Raw genomic sequence first — 20742 nt, 5'->3', positions numbered from 1 at the left:
GTGCAGTTAAGGCGTATGTCACGATACAATAAAACTCTATTTACATTACAGGAAAAATCGGCTTGACAAGGATAAAATATTGGCAAGGGGACTGTTTTAGTTTTGTCAAGTCAGGGGTGGATTGTGCTAAGAAAACCGATTGCCCTGCCGATAATTTGGTTATCCCTGTCTTGCCAAGTTTTGGGTTTTGGGAACACGTCTAGACGCTGTTCAGTTTTGTTTAAAAAGTCGGCTAGACAAGAGTGAAAAGCGGCTCCTAACTATTAGCAGCATGCAAATGAGGTTTAAATCTTCAGTGATGTACAAACTATCCTCAAATCGTGTGACACCTCAAGATCATAAATTACTTAACAGAAAAACGCAAAAGAGGTGATAATATACCAAAAATGAAAGATGATGACTTTGTGAGAGATTTAGACGACAGAACATGCACCATTGGTGACTTAACTGACTAAGAGTTATTTGGGGAAGGATGGCGCAGTGGTGAGAGCGTTCGCCTCCCACCAATGTGGCCCGGGTTCAGTTCCGGCCCAGTGCCATATCAGGCCCAGTGCTATATGTGGGTTGAGTTTGTTGTTGGTTCTCGCCTAACTCTGAGGGTTTTTCTCCAAGTCCTCCGGTTTTGCTCCCTCCTGAAAATTCAACATTTTCAAATTCCAATTCGACCTGGATAGAGGAACCCGCATGAAAACAGGCTAGAGCTGACGTGGCTTCCTCTTAAATTAAATACAGCAATATTTTACCCCAGGGGCGAAATACAATTAAACGATAAACGCAGTTGAATATACAGGTCTAGATCACTTATTAAATGCCTAATAAAAAAGTAATAATTTTTCATCATCAAACAATGGAACTTTTCGTCTAATGCCCTAAAGGTTTTAAACAACAGTTGTGCCTTCGTGACCCTTCGCCGTGTATTGATAAATCTGCTTAGCGCCTAATTTATTAATAACGCATTTTGTTAACCCCTCTGGCTATAAATGGTTTCCTGCGAGTACAATGTGAAAAGGTGTTTTTTACCTCATGTTTTATTTTTCAACGGTCATAAATTCGCATTTTTAAAGATAATGAAAATGGCAGAATCGTTAATCATTCCAATCTTGCAGTCCAGTAGAATACATTTGAACGATTTTCTCCTTCGAGTTTCATTCATTATCATGACAAAATTTTAAAAATTTATGTGCAGTGTAAACAGTGAAAAAGAAATCTTTGTTTTCAGTTTTTTGTTCTGGCTAGTAGGTTGCTTTTTAGCCCATAATACCTACAAACTCATGGCTTGTATTATCTCTGTCCGTATTAAACTGTATTGCAATAATGTTAATTATGCAAATCATTCCAAAACAAAGCCTACCTTACCAGCTTACGGAGTGATCACAATTGTGTCCTCAGCGAATAGAATTGTAAGTAGGGACGACAAATCTACAAGCATTTCCTTAAACTCCAAAATTTGCACGAAAATGCTCGAAACATAGTTGGAACTTTTTCATCAAAACAATACTTGAAAATCGTTTGCCGTGACCAAAACTGTCCGCAAACTTCCTTTACGAGGAATGATTCAGCGACTTTTACCGCCCACCGGTTGTTATTAACTTTTTTGCAGCATTGTGTAAGGGTTAAAATATCTATTATTTTTCGCCAAGACCGTGGAAATGTGCCAAGTGGATGCACTTATAAAGGAGCCCGGCAAAACATCTCAAAGGAGGCAGGTATTTTTAGCAATGATCTAGAGGTTACACTTAAAATTTCACTGCGAGAAAAATTCTTATTCCGTTCATGTACCGATTCCATTTTGAAAAAAAAAATATGATACTCGATTTACTTAAAGTAGAAAAAACCTCCACATCGTATTCTTTAAGTGAAAAAAAAGAGAACACTTTTCCAAACAGCTTTCATTTGTGTTATGATCTTAGCTTTTCATAAGCCAAATAACTTGTTGAATTCTTAATAATGATAAATAATTCGTGGTGTTATTGATAATTTTAGTCACGGTTCAATACTAACACGAAAACGATTGTGCATAATAACACATGTAAATTCTTATCTGTGCATTTACATAACGTTGCCTGTACTTTGCTTGATTTTGAGGTGTCGAGTAAAGTTTCCGCTTTTACATTGAACTCAACCATAAAAGGTCTAAAAGGTTTTTGAACTGAAAAACATACTCGTTAGTGGCAAGGATGAGCATTACTCAGCAGTATTTAATGGTAAACAAAGTGATTAGCGGTTTTTTATGTAGGGCATAAGACACGCCACGCTTGATATTGGTCGTTTTCCGTTTCGGCCTCTTAACTGCCTATAGCTACTTGTTAATCTTCAGATAACGCCGATCAAGTCGACAAAAATGCAAACATTTGTGGTCCTCTTTGAAAGTTACTCTAAGGACACCACACTTTACAAGCACTCCACAACAAACCTACACTTCTCAATGACAGCGGTTTCTTTGGTCCTCTAGAGACGAAAACTCTTTTAACCTCTACCCCTTTATGATATTGAAGAGTCGTTTTATGCTATATGGAGGACACAAGTCATTTCCCTTCATAATTAAACAAAGTTCGACCTTACTCAGAAGCTCTGTATTCTCTCGTGAGTCATGGACTGTTAGAGTCTGCATGTGTTTACAAATATAAATATCAATAATATTATAATAAAATAGTGGTTAAGTTGATTATAAGAAATGTTTCAACAAAGATAGAATGGTGATGTTCTGTCCGTCAGGGGAAGAACAAAACAATAATATTTGTTTCGGAGTCTCTTGCTACAAAGAGTATAAACTTTTCTGAGCAGGTCGAGTGTATATTTACTTGAGATTTGCTCAGGTAGGCTTATAATGTTTGATGGTTGGTGCAAAAACCTAATATTGCCATACTAAAATAAAGGTCTGTAAAACCTTCAAGACTTAAACGAAGAATAAAAGTTTTTGTTCTTATAACAGAAGGTGTTAAAACTTACAAGTATTTTCGCTGGCTTATCAATTTTCTATGTAACATAAATCAAGTGATAGGAACGCAGTTGTTGGTGCATATTCAACGAGATATCACTCATCCAAGACCTTTTTTCTTTAAGTACATCTAGAGCGCTAACATATCTAACTGTTGACTTTTTTACTTAAAATATTGGGATTAAAGTATTAAATTTAACCTTTTGACTGACATGTTGCGACCTTGCTTGATTGCTTCGCAATTGCAGTAAGTGCAGTGAAAAGTCATGACGAAAAATTAATTACTGTAAGGTATCTATGTTATGGGTAAATATTGGCTCATGCGGCCCTTGCTAAATGCTCGAAGTTATCTTTCGGTGGATTGTGTTTCATTTTTGTGTTGTCGAGGTGAAGAACAGCATGGACCAAGAAATGTTTAGTTCATTATGTAACTTTTACGATTTTTTGGCGAACTGCTAACCAAGTTGTTAGAAATCAAGTTAAGATTAACTTGGAAAAAACAGTAAAAGTTATCGCCGAAAGCTAATAAGAATGAAAAAAGTTATTGTTCGATAATTGATTAAAGCCATTGACATTAAGCTTAGGAATAGAATATGCTGTTTATTTTAAGAAAGTTAAACTTGTGGACCGTGCTTTGCAGGTTTTTGCAAGTCAGTAATATAGATGTATGACCTGATGTTTTGATCCGTTGATCTTTGAAATATTTACCTTCTTCATTACATGATATCAAATCTGACCTCATACTTTTTGTAGCTTTACATAGAATAAACTTGAACAAACATTTCACTGCTTCCTATATTAAATGAATTGCTTCTAGAGCTGTTTATACTTACAAGGACTGAACAAAGATTTAAGTCTAAGAGGCTTACAAATGTAAATAAATTATCATCCCAAGTTATTAGTTTCTTGCTTTTGCATTCAAGGCTTTACAAAGCCTTTATAAAGCTTTTATGCTTTGAAAGAAGAAGTGTGATGAAGTCATTAGCTTTCCTAATTCTGTATTGTAAATAAGGTATGCTTAATTAAAAGTCGAAAATCCCATTTAAAGAGCTTTGTTAAAGTTTATATTATATGATTGATGATAGTCAAAAGAGCCGAGCAAAACCCTTTAGCACTTTTTTGTCGTGATATTCCAAGGACCTTCATGTAATGTGTGCATGTCAATGATGCAGTGCTATATACAGCGAGTCCCAGTATGAATGAGATATATATACTGCTAGCGTTCACTATGCGTCTTAAATATTTTATTAGCGATTTTTGCCCTTTCGTTTTGTTAACTAAATTGGGTATTTTGGAACACAAACAAAGCGAATTGAAATTTAAACCGATTTTAGACGGCTGTATCTGAGAAACTGATAACCAATTAACACTGTTTTTCGCTAATTGCAATTTGTGTTGGGTTAACATAATAGGAGCAACATCAAACACACGTTCAAATTGCATTTAATAGTGTTATCCACCTTTTGTGCAATAACCAGCTGGAAGCATGAAATAACTTGGTTATTGTTTGGTATGAACCAACATGCTTGGCTCAAGAAAATATGTACTGTACAGAGCATTGCTCTAGTGATCCAATTTTCGAAAGAGTGATTCAATATGAAATATAGCGAATACAATTAAAATGTTTATACATACATTCATTCGTAAGACTCCTTGCGTTTACCTCTCTCGCTGACTCATTTTAAGACGCGCCAGTTGTCAAAATGCAGCTCTCGAACTTGTTCGACTTAAAAACAACCGGGACAGTCAAATCAGGTGGAACAGTGATTCAAGGATTCCCGACCTCGTTGAAATTGCTTTCCACCGACAGACAGACTCGTTGAAATGATTATAAATTGTTCGCCTGTTCTTCTACCTCGCCACTGTGTCTACGAATTTGTTTATTTTATTATTGGAACGTAATTCGTTAACAAAGAGCTCGGCAAAGCGTAAACTGCGCATTGGCAAGTCGGTCATTTGTAAGCACTCCAAATTACCCCTTAATCGCTTATATGATTAACTGCTTTAATCATAAAAAGCCTACTGTGTTTTTCCTATGCCAATTGTTTTGTGAACAAGGTAAAGAAGCGATTAAGAAAGGCGTTGAGCCGCCGGAAATATTTATTTGAGAGAGATTTGCACTTGTATTGAAAATGCAAACGAACAATTAATATTCGTATTAGTATTTTATGATGCTTTCATGAACTATAGTTTCCACTCCATTACACTTGGACGTTTGGTCAAGCTGGGACGCTATATGCTCTTTTACTTGTCTTTTTTGGGATCAACTCTTCGATGAAACAATTCACAAAGTTTAGCGGTACACTCTTCAACGCAGTGATTTTCGTTGAGACTGAATTAAATGAAATAAAACGGTGTTTACCGCCTTGTTCGTCATTACGCTCCGATAAGCAATTATTGCTACTGTGTTTTGCTTTCTTGTTGAACTTTGTAAATGATTCGTGCTAGTTACAAAACCAGTCTGGATTAAAGAGTTATTCGTGTCGCATTCATTTAAAATGCAGGTGTTTAAAGCATACTCATATTGACTTCTAATCACTTCGGTGCTTTTCTAACATAAAAAGCACAATACACAGAACTTGCTGTGAGTTATTGGCTAACAAAGCGTGGATTAACATAACAACCTACCTGGGAAACACTTTCGTTCGCTTCTTTTCTTTCTGTTTTCGCCGAGCAAACGAGTTATTCAAGCTGTTCTTGTAGTTATCAAACTAACCCTTCTTCTAATTCGGGAACCTTTTTAAAAATCTGAGCACAATTTTTCAAATGACCCTGAACACGAAACTTAAATAGGGATTCATTAATTACGTTCAAGCAGATGGCACCGTTTCTATAAACGGATGTTTGAGAGTGTTTCAAGGCCTTGAGGCTATATGTATTCATTAGTACCCTGCGAATTGGGAGGTCGCTAATTACAGCAATATGATTGGCTTACTAATGGTTCACTGAGTCATCTGCAGAAGCAAAAACATTGTTTTCTTTTGTTGAAAATCAGCGATCTGGAAATCACGTTTAAACATGCTCTTTTTCTCGCATCAAGTTTTATACTAGACAATCTCTTCTTGAATGAACTGAAAACATCCCAGAAGCTATTGCCAACACTTGCTTATTTTCGAGTTACGACGTCGCAGGAAACTTGCTCTTGTAATTATGATAATTAAGTACAAACGTACCACGTGACTGGTATGCGTGCATCTTATACGAAGTCAAGGTCAAGTAGAGCAAGGCTTGTTGATTTGATTTTGTTTTCGTTAAAAAATTATTACTTTTCGCATGTTTCCGAGAAAGAATGCAAGGATTTTTGTGGCTTACGAAACAAGCCCTGTAATATAGCATGCAACTTGTCATCCACGCTTATTCTGATATTCTGTGGTCTTTTCTTTATTTAATAATTGGAACACACGACACCGCAGATCTTTTGAACCGTGAACGAACCATGACTTTGCAAATACAAATGACCTTTCATTTTAATTCATTTCTTTTGTGTTTCGTTTTGGAAATTGAACAATTGCTCACATCAATACGACATTTATGCACCCCTTTTTGCACGCAGACCGAACTAAGCCAACTAAATTCATTTGTTTTCTGGTTTATCAGAAGAATTTTTAGCCGAAATTTATTTTCTGCATAATAAGCGATGGCAACGTTATAAAATGATATTGAAATAATGCTTCCCCTCTTGTGTTTCTCACGGCCTGAGCATAAAAGACGTGGTCAAGAGAAACTGTAAACTTCCGACAGCCTTCGTAAGACATACGATCGATAAAATTATATTGTGCTGTCTGTAAAAAAAATTGAGTGTAGCATGAGGGTATTCACGCCTTTAAATTTGTTTTTTCCTGTCAAGGAAAATTCTTAAGCTCCGGTTCTATCATTGGTGCAATACACAATCAAAGCTCTAATGGACATACAATAATACCAATAAAATTCTTATTTATGTCATTAAAGGCCTACTGGTACCATTCCGTCGGCCAAAGAAAATAAGGCTGGCGAATACAAACTCCTTTTTTTACTTAAAATGTTTTTTGATCGTGCTGGAATGACCGTACTGTTCTTGTTTACTGTTTATAGAGTTAACGTCCTTAAGACCGATGTCAAAATACAAAATCTCCTTACTGGTTCGGAAAAATATGATGGTTTTATATGAATTAAGACAGTTTTCCTGTAGTGATCAATTATTTGTTTTCTCATAACGTGCATGCTTGATTTTGTGTAAAATGTTTGGGAAAAGATAGATGCCAATTACTGTTGCTGCTTAGCTATTATAGTACCGCTCAAAAGTAAGTTACCACCTCTCGTCTCGTTTCTCGCGAGACCCGTTTCTCGTTTCAAAAAGACACGTGTTTTAAGGCACGTAGATGTGTATTTGATATTAACCATGCGCAGTGCTTCACACCCTAATCGCATACTTCATATTGGACTTCACTAAAGGTCGTCATATAACGTTATCAAGTATGCAGGCGTTTGACATGAAACCCTATCCTATGAGTAGCCAATGCGTGGGTGGGGCAAAGAGAGCCAAATATCTCTAGGGAGAGTAGGGTGGGTATACTGTAATACTGAAGAAAACATTTGATGAGGAGGGTAAAAACTTGACAGTAATAAACCCAAAATAATCAAGCCATTTTTCATCCCCCAAATAGACCATCCGGTCAAATACACAAGAGTAATCCAAAAAGGAACAAAAATAGTTAACACTGGATAGAATGAAAGGAATATACGAACACCTTAATTACAAAATAACTATCATGCCACTGAAGTTAATACAATATTTCAAATTGAGCCTAATGTATACAGACTCCCAGCGCATATTGGTTTTTCTTTTTTTTCCCCAACCCGAAAAAAAACAATAAGAGAGTTAAAAATCAGCACGATGGTGTTAAAAACACTCGGTGGTCAATAAGGGAGCCTGACCTGAACACAGAGCGGGCATGAACCTTTTTATACAGCCATAAGTGATAAAGGCAAATGCAATAAAAAAGATATGGATAACGAAAGACCGTACGGTATATATGTCAAACATTATACATGATCCTTCCCTCCCCCCTCCCCCCTTCGAGAAAATAATTTCATACCCCAAACACTGGTTCTTATTTTCCGGTCACGTTATTCATAATAAAGAATGACCGCATCTCCCCTCCCCCTGGGCAGAAGTCTGTTGGAACGTCCGTACATTTTCAAACTTGTTTAAATCTCCTCAAGTGTTCATTATGTTCCTCTGCTAAAATAAGTATTAATTTAAAATTCGCGAGCGAAGAAGTCGAGAAAAGCACAAAAGAAAAGTTTGCGTGTTGACAAGAAAATTATTTAGATCACAGTCACGTTTTGTCACGCAATCGTAACGTTTGTCCCGTAGCCATCTCGCACGTATTTTTTTGATTGAGACAAGGATAAAACATCTGTTAGAAACACTTGAGCTTTATTAACAACTTTAAAAAATGAACGTTATTTCAATTTACAAAATGTTTATCTTGCATGATAGAAGAAGCCAACAGCGGATTCCGTATTGTCTTACTATTCTAGGTTTAAACGTCATTTGTAGAAATTCGAAAAAGGATGAATACATGACTTTCACGGCTGGAAAACATTTAAGCATGCGTGATTATTCTATGTCTCCATTTCCGGCTATAAAAAAAATCACGGACAGTACGAGGTAAATAACCGATTGAAATATAAATTGTTATTTACTCATGCTTGTGGTATGGTGGTTTTAACCACATCAAGGAAAAAAAGAAAAAACACTTTCAAACCTCTCCTTTTTAGAGTAGAAATTTTAAAGGGTCATATGAAATTAAAAACAGGGGAATATTAAATTAAATATCGTGTATAAACAACCATTCTTAATTTAGGAAAAAGAGATGTTGTGATATTTCGATTCCAGCTATGAGCAAATGAACTGATCGATAATTGACATGGACTTTTTCTTGTGGTCCATGAAAATCTACCGCTTCATTTTAAAATGTAAACTGAACTTCACAGAATTTGAATTTAAAATAACATACAATACCAGATTTAACGTTATGTAAACAATCTCGACTTTTTTCATTCATGTCAACCTAAATACTGTTTTTATTTTGATTTAGCCTTGAGCGCTTTTAGTTTAGAACTGTGGCCATTTTGATGCAGTCGCAGCAAAATAAAGCCTATTAACTTAAGCTGAAAAAAAGAAAACAACTTACCGAAATTCACGTGTTTCAGTGGCGACTAAGATCCTTTAAAAGCCGGTGTCCGTCGCTAGCTTATAGCCAAGCAATTAATCCGCCAGCTTACTTGTTCTCATTCGATCGATGATTCATTTGAAACTGAAATCTTTAAATCTCTAATCTTGTCAAATCTTGTCAAACAACTGAGCGTCTTTTTTTATCACAACTTTCGTGCGTCACTTGAAACGACGAGGGTCATTTCCGCCGCCCCTGTGACGTCACGCAGCGTCACGCATGGACAGGTGTAAGTGGCTTTGTATTGTGATTTTTTAAAGAAATTATTCTTGAAGTAAAAAACCTACTTGCGTAGTCTGCTCCCGAGTCTGCTTAGTTTATTTTTCCTTCGTATGCACTGTTTTCCGGAAAACTGGTTTCTTGCTTGAATAGGTTTTCTTTTTCATAAACGTGAGTTCTCCTTGTAATAACATAATAAGTGTTAAAAAACTGATATACGGCTTCGAGATCACGTATTAAAATCGTATCAGCTGTCGGCTCACGATTTTTTTTTTCAATGACCACATTTTGGCTTGAAAAGCAAAGCTGAACGCTCGCTTCAACGGCAGAAATGTTTATGGAAGTCGAAGTGCTACTAGGACTTAGATAAAGCAAAACGGTCAACGGCCAAAATTTGTTCCAAATCTTTACTGATGTAATTTGTGAGTATTTTTCGTGATGAGCATTCTGTGGGCAAAATTACATCCTACTGCGGCATCTGCGGGACGTTTTCATTCTTCACAGCATGGTTTCTGATAATACGTTTGTATGTTTGACCGATAAATCCTTTCTTTTTAGCCTTGGACCGATGCCTACATCACGTAGTTGGTGTTGAAAGCTAGAAAACTGTATAAATAAACAAGGTCTGTTCTACAAGTCACGTCAGGAATCGGAAGTTGGATTAATATTATTTCGCAATGAGAACATTTAACTCTCTTGAACCAAAATCTATTGCGGTTTCTAGTTGATCTCACGCCCTATCTTGTCAAAATTCGCTATTTTGAGTAGCATTAGTTATGCAGTTTATTATCAGAGTGAAAGTCAAATATTTGCAGTCTTGTTTCGTGTAATGCAAACGTCGTAGAGCCAAAGATCGCATCAGTGTCACAAGAAGTGGTGCTGGTGCTCGCGACGCAGTAATTGATCATTTGATAGTTTGAGCTGTTTCTGAGCGACGAAATGTAAAGATAAAACGAGAAAAAGGATGGAAATAGCTTTTAGTAACGATCATCTTGTACTAGAAGCACTAAACTTCGCTTTCACATAGCGTGAGAAATTTTTCACCTGTGTTCAGCTATATTATAAATATTTACCATAGATAAAAAAGCTAAAAATAACAGTGTTGTTTTTCTACAGAAGATTTTAGAAAAATCTTAATTTTTCTTCGAAACAAGTTGGAAATTACGAAAGATAAGGAAGACGATTATACAGAATATCTTATTTTAGGGTGTCTTTTTTCTTAAAAATTCAAACGTTTTCGTTTTGCATATTTAGAACACAATAAAATTAAAAAAAGTGTCGTATTCTTTAATGTCTTTAGGCCCTAGAACGAACTCTCCAGGAAAAGTAATTACAGTATTTTGTGTTTTTTTGTCTACATGCATCAAGTCACCACAATTTTATATCAACACATGTTTTTCAGATTCGGTTTATCTGCACGAGAAAACATGCGGTAAATGATAAATCTGTCCTTTTGATATTAATTGCGGCCAGGTCTTCCGGCAGATTTGATGAATTTGTTATGGACTTTGAAATATTCGGAAGATACCGCGTAGGATACTGCGAAAAGTCACGTTTTAATACTTATGCTGGAAAGAAGGATCAACATCTAATAAAAACGTCAGAAAAACGTTTGTTTGGAAAATAAAGAATTTACATAAAAGAAGGCCTCAATATAGACAACCTTTACAAGGTTAAAAGGGATTGGAAGCGTCTGGCAGCTTTTAAAATATCGAAAAAAAGATACTTAAGAGAGTTTCTTTAGATTGGGTAGACGTGCCATAAATTTTAAGTTTTAAACGCTTCAGTTTGCATTTTGCAAGCCTGTCATTTCGCCAATTCTCAGCTTCTCAGGGATGGTTGGGGTGGTTTTCATGTAGCATTTTATTTGAATGGTGAGATTTTTTATCTGATCGATCTTAACATACTCGCCCCCAGTCTTCTTGCGTTTTTGCAATAGCAAATGAGAATAATAATTAAAAAAATCATCAACTAGTTGTCTGATGTACCAGTCATATACCCTGAACTAACAGTACAGAAAGCACGACAGTCGAAAGACCTCTCCTTAAAGGGAAATCAATATTTTAAGCTTGAAAATTGAAAACTTATTTAACTCGGGGTTCTCTTGACTAAGGGTTATAAGTACCACTGAACTTAATATGTTGATGCAAGCGTGAATCTGAATTTTCGTGTCGTGTTGTTGTCGCTGGCAATTAATTTTTCATGTTTTTCACGTTGTTTGTTTTGTGTTTAGATGTACAAACAACCAAATGAATAGAAACAGACTGTACATGTACCTTTGACGAATCCTGACTTGCGTATATCCGGTAACAATGCCCGGGAATTCTTTTTCATGAATATTATTCAGCAACTGGAAGTCGATGCTGAAAAGGAAAACAAGGGAAGATAATTGTTTATGTAGACTTTAAGTCGGGTGTCTATTTTGCAAAGCTTAAATGAGAACCTTAATGGTTCCTGGTCTTATTAATAAACGGAATCTCTATGGAAACGCTGATATCCTCAGAAACCATCCAATTCATAATCAGTAATTGAAACTGGCTAAATGGTTACCGAAAATAATGAAAAAAGAGTTGGATTTATTCTAAGTAAAGAGACAGCTTTTTTTCCATTAGTAAAATTTCATTTTTGCTGCATGGTGCAGCACGGCAATGGACGTTTTCAAGACATTTTCCATTCTTGCATTTGGTTGAGGAGAAATCAAAATCTGACGGATCTTGTAGTCACACTTAGGTGACACACCGCGTTCCTATTCAATTTTTGAAAAGTTTTCCGACAAAAACTTCGATAAGGTGTTTGGAACAAACAAAATGTAGACCAATGTGTTTCAGGATTTGCCATATTATATTAACAAAAGCGTTTTTAAAACGTTCATTAACATATTGTCAAAAGACCAAGAGCTTTGTTGTCGAAATAAAGAAAAACAAGCAAGTTGGTTTAGCAGAATGTTATGTCACTATTGTTTCTATCGAGGTTCTACGACACTTAACAGCATGGAAGAATACTAGAGTAAAGGCCAAAAAATGGCAGCGTAAAACCTCTTGTCCGAAATGTCCTGATAGAGTACGCCATTGTATTTCTGTACTATATGAAGCCAAGAGTGAAAGTGAGGTGAAGGAAAATTAGACAAAAACTGCGCCACTTCTGGTTTGAAAAGACGTTTCATATTCAAGACGTCTTCAATAATTGTTCACAGGCCAATTAATATAGAAGAATTTATAAATAAATTCATCAACAGTCAGTCAGTCCTTTATTTGCCCTGAGAATATTATTTATTATTTCCAAAAACGCTCTTTATATTTTTGTGGTTTGGAGCTGATTAGCCAACAGCAAGCCCTTCTGGGCTTTGCAAAGAAAGCCCCTGTTACAATGTTGCGTATCGACATATATATATGGCTGCAGATGAAACCAAAAAAAAAAACGATCTTTATATACATTTCAAGATATTGTTTTTTAGATAAGGGTTTTGAATACGTGTTATTTGGTGGAGAATAGACTTATAGTCTATCAATATCGATCTACCAATTGTCTATCAATCTTTTAGTTGAAACTCGGCTGTGTTCTATTAGCTGTGTTATCCAATTGTTTTCTATTCGCAGAAAGAACACGACCGCGCTCGCGCTGCTCTTTTAAGGGACAATTTTTCTTGATGTTTCGCTTAAAAGTACGTAGGTATTGGACTGCAGCCAGTTAAGATTTTCTACTAAAATAATTAGACTACCTGCCCTCGTTTTCCATGAGTGATAGTGAACTCGGCTGCGCCTCGTTCAGTATTCGCTCATTAAACCGTAGACTAATTGTTATGACTGTGACTGCAACTGGTATAGAGATTAAAAAATACGGCAACATAAAGCATTCTCTTATATTATGCCGAACTGTAAAAAAGGCTGTTGCTTCAAAATTTGTTTAATCAACTGGTAGAAAATTGAAGAGAATAATAAACAATAATTGGATATCCAGAATAATCAAAAGAGTTACGCTTCGGCTGATAACACTTAAGAAAAACTCATCCAATAAGTGTATTGTTAAACATTGCTGCAAAGAAAATATGAAGATAACTTACATGGAAGCATTGAAGTCATTTCTTGCTAAACCTTTCATGTTTCTTTACGTTTTCTCGACCATTTTTTAATACATCCTACTTCTAATATTTTCCGCATCTACATTATCCGTATTTGTCGTAGCTATGCGACCGTGCTTGACAGGTGAAAAAAATATAAAATTGTCTACAGCTGCCAGAATGGAGATTGAGACCTCAATATATGGTGAAACCTTAATATTGTCATGAAATTAAGCTGAGTTAGCATTAGGGAAACGCTTGTGTCTTGAATGAACATACTAAATGGCGATACGCATCTTATTGCATATAAAGTCAAACCGCAAGTCGCCATTTTTCGTATTGTTCTGCAATCAGGTCAACCGTTTTTTGCAGCTAGGAAGTTTACGGCAAGCTTTCATTGTATCAAGCCCGCTCATAGAGTGCAGAGCCGTGTTGTTAGCAATTCATGAATTTGTATTACCTCTTGTTTAACACTCTGAACATTATGCAAAACTTGCAATAAACATCTGGTTTTGTTTTTACTTCACCACTCGTAGAAAAGTTAAATATACTCTTTTTTTCTATAAGAATATTGTTTTTCCGGCCCAGTCTGAATACTCTTGTTTTTTTCTGTCGACATAAGGCTGAAAATATTCTTGCATGTGAATATTCTAAGATTATAGCGTATGACATTTGCATTTTAAAATGTATTGGGGTATCAGTTACAAGTGTTTGGTGTATAACTTGTTGTAGAAATGTTATTAGAATCAAACATTCGGCTAGTGCTGCTTTTTTTTTATTTCCAAATTTTCAACACACAAAATTACTATTATTATTATTTTCAAAGTTCTCAGCCTCGGGTTTATTCTTAAATTATTCTTTAAATTTCGCAAATTTCAGCCTCGACATTCTTATAAAGTATCAAGTGTATTCTCGAAATAAAAGAGTGTAAGGTTAATTCTGGTCATACATGCGTTTTATTTTGCTCAGATGTTTCTAGTCCAATTTCAGGCTCAATCTAGGATTGAACGCAAGTATTGTTTAATGAGTACCTCCATGTTTGACTGTGATATTTGACATTTCCATATTACTTCATATTTGACAGATTGTGAAAGGTGTGTTGTTTTGGTGAACTTTTATTAATGAGGACACTTTGTGATGCCTGTCATGAGGAACGTGCTTCTCATTTGCGTTCAATCCTGGAATTAGTCTCCTTCGAAAGAAACGGCCGGCTGCGATCGCGACTAGGAACACTAGGTGCCAGTTAACTGAACAACATTTGTTACAATATTTAGTGTCTGAAATCAAACAAATATTCACAGTGGCTATATAGGAGCGAATACTTGTAACGATGTTATGCTATATTTGTCAAGCAGGCTTGCAACCGTAGTTGAGTTAACTGGTTAATGATGTTTTAAAATCGTAACCGGGGAAAAACGAACATTGCTTCAATGGTTCCGTGACCGTGTTAAAGGTTTTTGTCCCGAAGAACATTTTGTAAATTTAGACCGTTTTGTATCGCATAATTATTTGACTCTGAATAGAAGCAGACTGACTAAAATATTAAGAAAGAGATATGTCAATTTACTCACAACTGAACATGGTCGTTGAGCGACTGAAATGTGTTGTTTTAAAATCAAATGTGTCGTTGTCTTTCTTTTTTTAAAAAAAATAACTTGATAAGCATCACTTGTGTGATTGAGCAATTTGGTTTACGATTTCTTTCCTGCCCAGTTAAAAGAGTTATATACAACTAGCATCGCAATTAATTACCATTCAACGTAAAAACGAGTAAACAATTCGTGGTGTCAGTTGCTGGATAAGTTGCACTATTTCAATTTTAAATCCCCGCTGAAAACAACCGGAACAGTTTGATTGTCGATGTTGTAATCTTAAAACGAAGGTTTGTTATTCACGCCGGTAACAATCGAAATTGACGCTTTATCATTGGATTTTTTAGAATGAATCTGGTGGAAGTCGGCGCGACCAACAGTAAATGGTCGCGTTTTAAGTTGTAATTTACATATATTTTCTTAAAAGGCTGCCATTTTAGACAAGGAAGCACCGGCTTTTTCCTTACCGTTTACTGTCTGTGGTACTGTAAAAGTAGCGTATCACTTTTGACCAGGACATGAAGCAACTGTTAGCTGCGATTTCTTGTTTTGAATAATCTTAGCTCCAAATCAGCGGTGTTATTACCAAAACAAGGAAACAAAAAGAAGGTGTCTTCGCACCAATGATTTTCAATACAGCGCTTGTAAACGTTCCATAATAGGTTAATTTACGGACACGCCGTTGGTCCCTAAAGCGATCCGCCTCCATTAAAGTAATTTGCCAATTCTTTTAAAAGCCACAAGCTCACAGCTACACAATGGCCAATGGCCATTAGAACAGAATCAGATATAGATGACAGAGACGGTGTTATATTGTTAGGTTAATGAAAGCTTTGAAAGTGCGGACAACCTGTCAGTTTCGCCAGCTTCCCACGATATATCATAAATGGTTTGTCTCTGTTCTTTTAACCACGCACATGATAGCGCTTGCATTGCTTGCCAAATTTTGTCGAACTTGCACATCAGCAAAATGCCGCCGTTGATATAAAGCCACAAAGGCCACTTTTAAGGTTTCAAATTTTCTTTAAAGCAAAATTTGTAATGATTATGGTTATATTTATACAGATAAAGCGCGTTTTTCTATTTACCTATTTCTCCAATACCTCGAAAGTAATTAAACATTTACTTAAGCTTTGGGTTTGCTGAGTTGTCCATTATGGTAAAATGCGTTTGCGGTCAAAAATAATATTCTATCCTCTCAAATTCACTGACATCGTTAGTCGTGTACACTGTGTTTAAAACGCCTTCTTTTGGTGCATATATATATTTGTATCTCGGAATCGTGTGATGTTTTCGCTGAAGAGCACGACAATCGACAGTGTAGTTCTTCACCTCGGTGAGCAATCTTTGATGCTGAGAAAGCGTTTTTAGAAAATTTTTCAGCGTACTACATTTTTATAGGTTTGAGTTTGTAAAACACGGTGGTTTAAATTTACTGTGTCGAGATTTATTTTTTTACTTGATATGTTGTCTTTTCATTTAAAATGCAAGAATCGCAAAAACTTACTTGAACGAACTCCATGCAGAAATATGGAAAAAAAATTGTTCCCGCCAAACCCCATAAATCGCTAATCAGCAAAAATAAAATGTTGGAAAACAATTTTCAAGGCATCATATCAGAAACCTCGTCCATCACCTCACTCAATCATGTCAAGTAGAACAACTTAGCAAAACGAAGCATATGTTTTCCCACCCTTGCCACTGGTTAACATGTTTCCACATCAAGTTCTGATTGGTCAATTTATCGGTTTGTGGTTGATTAAGTGATTAGCACTTTAGTAACCTTTCCTTTAGTTTTGCTAGCCCGAGAAATTGAATAATGAAAGGGTCAAGTTCATATCAGATCTTAATTATTCGATCTTACATTGTAGCACCATTATTTTATGACTTATAATGTAACCGCTTGTTGTGTTATTATTGTAGAAATTGTTATCTCTGCAGTTATAGCTTAATAGTTTCTTTCACAGATAACTTTATTTTAAAATTTATTTGCATAACGCAACCATTATAAACAGGCCATTTCGGGCGCAAGCTGAAAAAGCTCGTAAATTTATTTCTTTAAGTTTCAAACACTTTTAAAAGCAGTGATCTACTACCCTATTAGCTATTATGCTTGCAGAAAAGATTGTAATGCCGAATCGTTTTTCTAATAATTTATCAACTAGCCCGTATTTATGCAGGGGATTTATAAAGGCTTACAGCAGGTGGGCATCAGGGTTTTGCACCTGGGCAAAGTATCAGCAAGACCCTACCCTCGGTAAACTAAATTTGGTTCAGATGTTGAAAACAGTCAGGCAAAGTTGTGATCACACCCAGTCAATTTGCCCAGTGCTTGGACCTTTATGAAACTCCCGGTTATGGCGAAATATTCAAACTCAAATAAAATTTAGTTAGCGCGAGGGACAAGCCTTCAGTATTCCTTTAATTTCTGTATTAAATTTAGTATTCCTTTTATTGTGGGATCGAACAAAATTGCAACACACACCTTGCAAATCGAAAATCACTTCGAAACATTGCTTCAGACCATGTGAAGACACCTGATGACATATTATACCGCGTTAGATTGCTTGCAGTCAGGCTATCTGCCTAACAGCAGAGGTAATTAGGTTCTGAATATATGCTAATATTTTTTTTATAAACTGATTATTTGTTTCAAAAGAACGGTTCTGAATATACATGGCTTTGCATGATAATCTATTTTTTTTTATAACCTGTAGGTATAATAAAAGTATTATTACATTCGTGTTTTGCATGTGAAATGTGAAACCCTGAATACCGTACTTATTCGATTAAGCGCCCAACCTCGAATAAGCGCCCACCTCGAATAAGCGCCCACCCTGTAGGTAGGAAAAGTTAATAAGCGCCCAGCCTCGAATAAGCGCCCACCCCCACACCCACCCCTCTAATGAGGGCAAAAGAGGAATTTTGATTATTGTTGAAGTTGAGATTAAAATTGACTGATTACTACCAAAAGACTATCCCGACCACCGAGTTTTATTTAGTTTTTTTACTGAAACTTTCAATGACCATTTAAAATTCAGCTTTTGTACATCTTCACGTTTAGTTATTATACATTGTTTTCTTGCAAAAATAAACGTACTTCTTGCTAAAAATTGTGAAAATTTAATAAGCGCCCAGCCTCGAATAAGCGCCCACCTCGAATTAGCGCCCACCCTCAAGGTCCAAAAATTTAATAAGCGCCCAGGGCGCTTAATCGAATAAATACGGTAGTTAACGTTTATGTTATCAGCCTTCAGTGTTTTTTAATAAAATTTTATTCCGATCTTTGTTATGCTATCACAAAAAAAAAAACCGTTTTTTCCACCTAGAAATAAATTTTTTTTACTACTAAAATTTCTTGTACTACTATTATTAACCAATACTAAAATGCTAATTACAATTTTATTCTTACGCTGAGTGCTTTTGTCCTTAGAATCTAAAGTGGGGACGCACAGTTTGATTTTGGTGCATATGGAAGAAAAATGAAAAAAAAATATGCTTCCAATGCTTTTTTTTTTCTGAAAAAAGTTTATATCATCTCCAAAAATCCCGCGGCTATATAAAAAATTAATAAATGCAATTTCTTTAAAACCTTTTATGAGCTCTGTAAAAGCATTTTATATAGCTTTATTATGTAGATTTGTTTTATTGACCCGGTTTTTCACTTATGTATTAGCTTCTTTTCTCACAGCTATTCTTACCTCATATTTATGTGGCTTTGTGATTTGGGATTATATCCACTGTATTAAATGTGCCATTGAAATTATTTAATCTTATGAAAGGAAAACCACTTCTCTTTACAAGAAAAGCTTTTTCGCATATTCTATTTCTATTGTCGTTATTCTGTTATCAAGTCTAATTAAATGGAACATTTTTCTTTTTTGAATATATTGGTTATAAAGTGTTGGCTTGGTTTTGTTTTTGAAAGTCTGTCATTTTGGCAGATTTTTAGTATGCACGTAAAATTTCTTAAAACGCAAAATTCCTTCGATTTATAACACAGACATGTTTGAAAAGTAAAATCCCTGCCGATAATAATCTGAAGATAAGAGATCCCGAAAATAGGCTTACCGAAAAAGCATTTTCAACAAAATCAATAAGCCTTGTTTTCTTCTGTTATAATTTTATATTATTTTATGTACATTAATTTCTTGTTTTCTTTTTAATCATTTTTTTTCAATCCCCGGAGGCACTTTTTCTGAATCTCCTAACATGTAAAATAGTACTTTTCAGTACTTACTGCTTATTTTGTAAAACGTTAGAAAATTGTTTCAATACCTAGTTTGCAATTCTAAAAGAAAACAAAATAATAGGCATTACCTATTATTAAATTACCTTGCAAAAGTAATGTGGACTTTTGCAATATGAAAAAAAAAAACGTTAAAAGGCGCCAACTGTGGACTACATTGCCAAGTGAGTGACAGATGACTACGCCAAGATCTATCTTTTTTAAACCATTTACATGTATGAAGATTTCACGATATATGTCATAAGGTATAACTCTGATGCTGGGAATCCATGCTAATCGAAGTGTTGGCAGTGGAGCTATATCTATCTGTCCCAAATATCTTATTGTTACTTATTATCGCGAAAATGAAACGGGCATATTTTGCGGGACTTAATTTTCGCGATAAGGCCAAAAAAACTTTAAAACAATGAAAAACTGGTCAGAAAGGTTAAGAATAAATTTTTGCAGCTTCTTTAATTTCGCGATATTTTGACAATCGCGAAAATCGCGAAAATTAAGTCCCTCGAAAATAAGTAACAATAAGGTAGATATCACACACGCAGTTCGCTTACATCTGCTGTAATATGCGCGAGGCAATTGTGTACTTCGTTTTTGTAAATATTGAGGAGCTACAAATGGAAAAGACTAGCTATAAAAAGGAATATGGTTTCAAAACTTCGCTCCAAGAAAGACCTCCTTAGGAAGCTACCTTACAATATTTCAATGGCGTCTTTTATACTTACCCAAAAACCTGACGAGCTACAGTGATAACAACAGGTCAAGCTGGAGTAAAAAATCATCCACGCAACATCAACACTCCATCTATACTCTTTTTCGCTAGGCTCGTTAATTAATGACAGTCCGCTTAATGGTTTGTGTGCCTCAGCTGGCAAATTCGTTTTTTAACATAGTAAATGGTTGTTAAATGAAGGATCTTGGCGGAGCCACGTCCCACTCACTTCTCAAAGTAGTCGACATTTGGCGCCTTTTAATGATTTTTTTTTCGGCATATTGCACTAAGACCATTTACTTTTGCAAGGTAATTAAAAGTGATGCCAATAATTTTGTTTCCTTTTAGAATTGCAAACTAGTAGGTATCAAAAAAAATTTTTAAACGTTTACATAAAAAGCAATAAATATTGAAATGAGTTGCTGACCTTATCTCTGGGAATGACAAAATAAAACGATTGAAAAGAAAACAAAAGGAATGTACATAAAATGATAAAGAAATATGACCAAAGAAAACACGTTTTATGTGGTGCCAGTAGTGACCAATAAAACAAGTATTAATTGCACGAGAAATGAAAATTAAGAGATTGAGATGTTTAAACTCGTTTCTCTCCATTTTGCTTTGCGTTGTTGAAGTCCATTCGGAGCTTACGCTTGATTTGCTGGCCACAATTGTCTCTAAATTATCTTCTAGGTGCTTTTTTACTTATGCAAGAGAGGTCTACATTTTAAAACCCCGTTCGTGATATGTTTTAGAGGAA

General features: G+C 35.4%; 1 protein-coding gene and 1 long non-coding RNA gene across 11 annotated transcripts in view; one reads left to right on the top strand and one right to left on the bottom strand.

Moving 5' to 3' along the window:
• LOC144661494 (uncharacterized) overlaps positions 1 to 20742 on the top strand; it is a 61615-nt gene that overhangs the window by 13723 nt on the left and 27150 nt on the right. The window lies entirely within an intron of this gene.
• The window catches only part of LOC144661493 (D(1) dopamine receptor-like), a 35170-nt gene that overhangs the window by 10227 nt on the left and 4201 nt on the right, over positions 1 to 20742 (bottom strand). Inside the window, exons 1-2 of one of the 5 annotated variants that reach the window (XM_078522274.1) lie at positions 19996 to 20014; positions 11652 to 11738 (exon numbers count right to left, since the gene is read on the bottom strand). The gene's annotated coding sequence lies outside the window, so the exon portion shown is untranslated. Of the gene's footprint in view, positions 1 to 4573; positions 4737 to 5566; positions 5796 to 9117; positions 9291 to 11651; positions 11739 to 19995; positions 20015 to 20742 lie in introns of those variants that run through there. The other 4 variants (XM_078522275.1, XM_078522272.1, XM_078522276.1 and 1 more) reach the window with 4 other exon arrangements.

The sequence above is a fragment of the Oculina patagonica genome, chromosome 7 (assembly GCF_052425735.1).
Source record: "Oculina patagonica isolate OP01 chromosome 7, crgOcupat, whole genome shotgun sequence".
NCBI lineage: Eukaryota > Metazoa > Cnidaria > Anthozoa > Scleractinia > Oculinidae > Oculina > Oculina patagonica.
Note: the sequence above shows the minus strand (reverse complement) of the source record. Positions and strands in the feature narration are given on the sequence as shown.